The sequence below is a fragment of the Nicotiana attenuata genome, chromosome 5 (assembly GCF_001879085.1).
Source record: "Nicotiana attenuata strain UT chromosome 5, NIATTr2, whole genome shotgun sequence".
NCBI lineage: Eukaryota > Viridiplantae > Streptophyta > Magnoliopsida > Solanales > Solanaceae > Nicotiana > Nicotiana attenuata.
In genome coordinates this window covers 44,943,171-44,951,487 of record NC_031993.1, presented here as the reverse complement: position 1 = coordinate 44,951,487, position 8,317 = coordinate 44,943,171, and the positions used below count along the sequence as shown (strand labels likewise).

The following is an 8,317-nucleotide window of genomic DNA, read 5'->3' as shown; positions in this document are numbered from 1 at the left end:
TACTTTATTAAAATGAAAATCATAGAAAATGTTGTTCATATCTACATTTTAGCTTTTAATATTAGATTAGTATTTTCCTCTTCATTAATTTAGGATTAACTTATTTTGTAATTATTATAAATAGATAATTAGTTTAATTTTATAGGTTAGATTAATTTATGATTTAATTTAGGACATAATTAATTTAATTAGGGTTTTAAAATTAAAGAAAACGAAAAAAAAGGAAAAGCAATAAAAAGAAAAGGTTGTTATCGAATTTGGGCCACCCAAAGACCAAATCTGGTGGCCCAATTACCTCTTTTTAACCCGTTTGCACCTCAAGCCCAATTTGAGTCCACCTTGTCTAAACCCCCACTTATCAAAATGACACCGTTTAGCTTCCCTTTAATCCCAGCCATTGGATCCCTTTGATCCAACGGCTCGCAACTGCCCACTCATAAATATAAAACTGTCTGTACCCCACCCCCCAAACCCTAAAATCCCTCCCCTCTCACTTCTGTCTCTATACCCTTTCACAGAGAAACCCTAGCCGCCCTCTCACCCCTTGCCGGCTCCACCCCTCTCCGCCGCCCGAAAATCGCCTTACGGCGGCGGAGTACCTCCAAACCGCCTCAGATTAACACCGGACGATCATCTCCTCTTCATATCTCCATATATCACAACAGTTGACTTCAAACAAGTGTGGAAATTCTCGAATCTTGGATCTAAAATCCGAACCCTAGTTTTTTTCCCTTCTGATTCCGTTCAATTTCTGGGTCGGTTGAACCCAAAACTTCCATTAATCGACTGTTCTTGTTAAGAACAATCGATTAATGGTCGTCCAAGTTCATTTTACCCTACTGAAGCTTGTCCGAGTTCATGACTGGTTCAATTCGAAGCAAGTTTTGGTAATTTCTTTTCCATTCTTTTTTCTTTCTTCTTTTGTTTATCTTTTTTCTTCTTTCATAATCATCTTTTTTCTTCTTTTAGCCTGCATGACTTAAGTAATCACAGTTTAGTTCTTGTCCTTTTGCTTGGTATTGTTTACTTGATTCATTTGTTTATGAAGCATGCTGAATCTTACAATTATCTAAAGGTTGGTTTCGATTGCATAGAATTTAGGCTGATTAAGGCTAGTTTTTAGGTTGTTACAATTGCATGACTATTCCGTTTTTGTTTCAATTCTTGTAATTATTCCTCTCTGGTGTTCTTTGCTTTAGATGCAGTGATTAGTTTAGTTCCAATAAGATTCCAAATGGTAATTTAGTTGATTAGTTTGTTTTGATTTATAAATTAATTAGGTTAATTTTTAGGGTTTCTTTGCATCTTCATTCTAGTTCTTGTTTGTTTACTGTTTTGATGTGTTAGTTGTTTAAATTCGGTTTTTGTTTAAGGTTAATTAGGTGAGCCTTATAATTCACTAATTAGGTTTAGATTGTTTGGATTAAACCCTGGATGCCTTTAAGCTTAAGACTAATTTCAGAATTAAAAAAGACATTTGAAACAATATTAGAAAGTTCAATGCTGGAATCTTCTAGATTGTTCTAGGAAGTTCCACAAATGGTTTTGAAATCAGAATTTAGGTCAGGACTGGTTAGAATTGAAATAATCAGTAATTGAAGGGTTAAAATTGGGTTTTACACTAAGTAAATATCAGAAAGTTCTAGCATATGTACAGCTGTCCCCATTTCCAGCATGAAAAATGCTAGAATTGGGCTGAAAAGGGACAAACAACTGTCCAAAGATGTTGTACTATCTGACATTTCAGAAATTAGGGTAGAATATTCCATTTTAATGCTATATTTATGCATTTTATATAAAGAATAGGCATTCACTCATTCACACACATAACATCATCAACATAGCTGCACCTAAAATTTTCAGATTACAAAAAAGGAATTTCTGAAACTTTTTTTGGCTAAGAACATTGGTTTTCTGATTGGAACCCTAGGTTGATTTTCTTTAGGTGCCCTGATTTTTGAAGTCTAAGGGCTATTTCTTTGGTTTCTGGGTTGGTTTCTTACTGCTGCTGTTTGGTTTTGGTTGCTGCTCCTTCTTTAAAGTTTCAGTCAACATTTCATCTGTTTACTGCTGGTTTTTGCTATTGTTAAGGTACTGATTTTACCTCTCTTGATGTACTGCCTATTTGGAATGATACAATATCAACAAAGATGCAATTATATGTGATGAATATGTGTCGTTTCATGTAGTGATTGATTACATTGTCATAGACCTAATTAATTTGTTGCTATGCAAGTTTAAGTGTGGAAATGAACTAGCATGGGCACTTTATTTGGTTTAGTAATACTTGTAATTCCTTCTGTAAAAAATGGCAAAGTCTGAAATTTTTAAGTCAAAATCTTATACTGATTCTGAACTTTGATTGCTGAAGTTGTCTTTCTTTTTTCTTCTACTCACATGATAACAACATAGTGCTTTGTTTGAGGTCACTTTGCTTATGGGCTATAACTTGTGGATTTGGTCACTAGTTGGCCAAATCAGCATGTTTTTCTAAAGCTAAAAGCTGCGATTTGGTTGTTACTATTACGCAGAAATTGGTGGCTCCAGGTGGTGAATTAGGCCTTGGTTGGATCAGTGATATCCAAAAAGGGCAAAAGCTCACTAGGCTGTCGACTTTCTCAAACATTGTAATAGAATTAGTTGATGTATTTTTCTCAAAGAATTCTAATGTAATAGATTAGTTGTTGTTGTAGTAATTCATGTATTAGGTATTGCAATTTAAATTTTTCTGATTGTCATATTGCCTTTACATTATTTGTTATAGCAATGCTTCTTTATTAGTGCAATTTGTAATGTCACAATAGTTAAGGATATGGGCCAGTTGTTAAAATTAGACTTCTGCTTCTGCGATTCAGGTTGGGCCAGACACGCAAATGAGCCCAATTGGGAAAAATAATCTCCAACGAGTCGGGCCTAGGCCATTGGGCCTGGGCATTAAACCCAATAGCTTGACCCCCAACTATGGGCTTACCTTTTGAACTATAGCATAAACTTATTTCTTTTATGTATTGTAAATCATATATAGTGTAATTAATTTCAAAACTTGAATTATATTATGATTTTCACATTGAAATGAACTGGATTCCAACCTTGGGCAAATGTACGTTTTAGGACATTTTATTGATATTGAACACAACTTGTTTTAGGCCCAGTTATTTAAGATCGGCGACTAGGCCAATTTTTGCTATTTAGCCCAATTGGGCTGCTTCCTCTTATGCCTTGGGCTGGTCATTATTAAGTGATATTTTCCTCAAATTAGTTGGTAATTTTATCATTAGACACTTTTAGATGCTTACAACCATTAAGATTAGTTTAGACAAAAACCTAAATATTCGTAGCATGCTTGAGGCGCGAAAATTAAATCATTGTGACTATGGGTACGACTCCCGCGACATAGTTATGATACCTAATCCCCAAAATCGGGTGTGCATTTCATGTGACCTAATTGTAACAACTTTGTAGAATAATAAAATAAAACATGTCGCGAATCGCGGATGCATTTCATGTAGCGTGGTTTGCGGTGTGTTCCAAAACGGCAAGTGTACGACAATCTTAACTTGTTCAAGAAATAATACCATAAATCCTAAAAGCGGGTTGAAATAATTAAAAGCGGTTATAAAGTTAAAAATGCACAATAAGTTTAAAACATGTAATAAATCAGATAATTAGGCCAATTATTAATAGTTAAATGATCGTGCTAGAACCACGGAACCCGGGAATGCCTAACACCTTCTCCCCGGTTAACAAAATTCCTTATCTAGTTTTTCTGGTTTCGCAGACTTTTAAATGAAGTTAAATTTCCTCGATTTGAGATTTAAAATAAACCGGTGACTTGGGACACCATAAATTATTCCAAGTGGCGACTCTGATTAAATTAAAATAATCTCATTTCGATTTATGTCACTTAAATTGGAAAAAACTCCCTTATACCCTATCCCTCGGGTAAAATGGAGCTGTGACATTAACCAATGTGAGTTAGAATTACCCCGATAAATTTCATGAAAAATCGTCACAAACCGAGCTCCCTAGGTCTAAAAATGTGAAGTAATGCCCTAAATCCCATATATATAGTGCACCCTCTGGTCTCCACTATGCGGTCGGCGAAAATCCAGGCGCGGCCGCGAAAATCCAAGCCCCTGCGGTCGCGAAAAAGTGGTGCGGCCGCACTTTTGGTGGCTGCACTGACATGCCTTAGTATTTTGGCCATAACATTCTCTACATATGTCCAAATGATGATTTATTTACTTTTTCGGAAACTAGACACATAGGCTACAACTTTCATTTTTGGATCATCTCAAAGTTCCTTGTAGATCAAAAGATATAGGCTTCCAAAGTCGGACCAACGGATCTGCAGATCTCCCCTGGAGCACAGCCGTGACAAAAATTCTGCGGTCCGCGCCCCCTCCACCGCGGTTCGCAAAATTTTGCGGAGGTCCGCGTTTCCATGGCACCAGAACCATGCCAGAGTTCCGAAAAGGTCCGGACTCGCTCAAAACTCACCCGGAACACACCGTAGGCCTCTAGAACCTCAACCAAAGGTACCATCAAGTCCTAAAATACCATACAAACTCAATCGAGCTCTCGAATCACATCAAACATTACAAACACATGAATCTTACAACAGTTCCAGCTTAATGGACTTGAAACCTCAAACTTCCACAACCGATGCCGACACCTATCAAATCACGTCTGATTGACCTCAAATTTTGCACACAAGTCACATTTGACATCATGGACCTATTCCAACTTGTGGAATCCGAATCCGACCCTGATATCAAAAAGTACGCTCCCGGTCAAACTTCTCAAAATTTAACATTCGCCATTTCACGACTAATTGAAATATGGACCTCCAAATTACAATCCGGATGCGCTCCTAAGTCCAAAATCACCCAACGGAGCTAACGAAACTGACGAATCTCCATTCCGAGGTCAAATGCTAAAAAGTCAAACTCGGTCAACTCTTCCGACTTAAAACTCAAATCTTGAAGTTCATTCTTCCAAATCGATCCCGGATAACTTGAAAACCAACACCGATGATTTACGCAAGTCATAATACATCATGCGGAGATACTCGATACCGAGCAAAGTGCAAATTTCCAAAACGACCAGTCGGGTCATTACAAGTTATCCTTGAAAATCTAATATATATGAAGGAGGGACTGATTATTACCTTAATCAACAAGAAAAAACACGAAACCTGAGGTTACTTCACTTGAAGAACACTCCAAAACAGCCACAAGATGAAGAACAATGATTTAGCAAGACCCACGAGGTTTCTAGCATTGGATTCATGTTTTTATCTTAGGTTTTCACCATAGAATCATGGAGGAACCCTTGGAGAGAAATTACGAGGGTTTAGGAACTGTTTCAGACGAGAAATATGAGTGAAAACGATTTAGAATGAACTTAAATATAAGCTGGAGTTTTATACCGACTTTGTGGATCACATGGAAGCTGCTTGTGCAGTCTCGCAAAAACGCAAATATCTCTTTACTCTGATGTCGTATCGACGAACGGTCAAATGTGTTAGAAACTAGACTCGTAGATCTTCATTTTGGTAGGCATAGCATCTTCTAATTCCAAGTATATTGGGAGAAAGCTCAGCTAAATTTTTCTAAAGTTTCAACACGTTTATGAATGGAACTTGTGATTACCTTTTCCAACTTTTGTTCCACAACTCGCTTGACTTCGAAATATAATACACGACTATCATACGACTAAAATAACTCATAACATAATCTCCTTATAATGTTAATCACCTTAGTGTCACCCACAAAGTACATGTTATAATGTTCCAATTTGTCGACTTTCGACGAAACTTATTTTCTTCAATTCATTTAGCTTCTAAGCCTTCAAACCCTCATGGTACTTGATATTCATGATCTTAAATATTTTTAACCTCCACGTTAACATAATTCACTAACTTTGTAAAATTTTCAAAGATGATTTTATTTATGAGCTTACATCAATTGACTTACGACGTAGTCTTACGTATGAATTCATGGGGTGTGACATATACCCACCCCACTCAAACTTATTACCCAATCGTCCACCATAACTCTAGTCCTCCAGTAACAAGAGACTCATATAGCCAAACTGACAAACTTTCCTAGTTATTTTTTGGTTAATCAACCAAAAACAATGTAACTTTCTTTAAATTCTAATTTTTTTGCAAGATTGTTTGTTCTGGAAATAGCTAAACTTTTTCTTTATTCTGTCCCTCTTTCTTTCGGTTTTAGTTTTAAATTAAGTATTGAATTAGCTACTAATTTATTTAATATTTGAATTAGCTGAGCACATAATTCAATTATGGCAATATTTCAAACTAAATAAAATAGAATGTAAACTCCATGTGCATAAGTTTAAAATTTCAGATATGAATTTTCATGTAGATTTTGAAGTGTTTATTGTTGGAATTTAGTGGGTATTGCTTCATGATGTGTAGATTATGGTGTTAATGATGATTTTTGAAGATTTAATTGTGACAGACATTAATCTACCATTGGAGGACCTTGAAGCTTGAAGCTCATAAATCTGGCTTGTTGAATTTGTGGTTATTTTGATCTGATTCTGACATGGTATGTTTGAAATGTTAATTGGAGGAGGTGGCTATATTTTGAGTCAATTTGGCGGAGAGTTTAGAGTAGATTTTTAAATTTTGGGTTGAAATTGAGTTGAACTAGCAAAGAAGACAGCTTTGTACTGTATACCAAAATGGTATATTGTATATTATTTTGGGATACAATAATTTATTCAAGAGTATATAATTAACTACAATAGTGTATACTTTATTGGGTTGAAGGAATGAACCAATTCTCTATATACCAAGATAACTTATTATATACCATTTTGGTTAATTCAATAATGTATAATTTATTGCATTGAAATGGCGAAGAAGAATTTGTAATGTATACCAGAATGATATACTATATACCATTTTGGAATACAGTTTATTCCAATGATATACTATTATAGTATACTATATAATGTAGCGGTATCACAATTAGGTCCTTTTAGAATTTTTTAAAATTTTTATTGACAACTGATATTACTTCAATTTAATAATCGAATTAAAAAAAATCTTTTTTAAATTCTTTACGTACAATTGTATGCCCTGTTGGTATAGCTATATACTATACTAGGGGTGTTCAAAACCGAACCGAAACCGAAAACCGAGCCGAAATCGAAGTTTAATGACTTATTGGTATCGGGTTAACGGTTTAACGGATGGGGAACAGATTGAATTTTTTTTATTAACGGCTTATCAGTTTGGGGGCAGATTATTCAATTTTCATAACGGATAATCCGTTAACACAGAATATATATATATATATATATATATATATATATATATATATATATAAAATTTATTTTTATCCATGTATATATTAAATAATCGAAAACCCGTCTTCCTCCAGTACTCTATCAAAGTGAATTAGAATAAAAGAAAGACAAATGAAAGGAGTCATCTAACTGTGACAAAAGACACAATTTGCTGTCTGAAACAAGATAACAACACCAGTTACACCACTGCTTCATCAACTTTGCCTGGGTTTTAAGGCATTCTAGAATTCAAAGCATGACGAATGTTTGTTTTAACAACGGCCAATTGGAAATCTTTCACATGGACTAAGGCCAATGTGCATAAAGGTAAGTAAGATTCTAGACAGATGATTTACCCATCACGGTGTCTCTTTTGCTTCGTCCCTCTTAGCACATCGACCACATATTTAAACATACAAAGACTAATTTTTGTTTTATTTTGATTGAATTAGGCCGATAAACCGCTCGATAAGAGCTAAAATGATACCAATCAGCCCCATATCTTATCGGGTGGCTAGCGGATTAATACATTTAAAAGCCGATAATCGATAAGACAAACCGTTAAGAGTAAATAACCGCCCAATCCGCCCGATAAGCAGCCCTATACTATACTGGTATCATATGTTAGTCAGAACATTTTTTGGTTGTATTAGCTACATTTAATTGGTACACTATTTTATTTTACTTTAGTAATAGCAGGACAATACAATATCCTCATTTTTTTAAATTTTTCTTTATGCATGTGTATGATGTAATAGTTTTGATTTTTTTCTTTACACATTTGTTCTATATAATAGTATTATAGTAAAATATCTTGAAATGCATTATTATTAATATGTGGTGCACTATTTTTTAATTTTTCCTTTATGCGGGTGTATTATGTAATAGTAGTATAGTCATATATAGTTGTCTGGAATTAATTAGTAGAATTGTATACGCTATTGGTATAATTATATACTATATTGATATCATATGGCAATTAGAACATTTTTTG

General features: G+C 34.7%; 1 long non-coding RNA gene across 1 annotated transcript; it reads left to right on the top strand.

The window, feature by feature from the left end:
* On the top strand, positions 462-2,830 carry LOC109225745. Its single transcript, XR_002067982.1, has 2 exons — positions 462-887; positions 2,532-2,830. It is a non-coding gene; the product is annotated as an uncharacterized LOC109225745 (long non-coding RNA).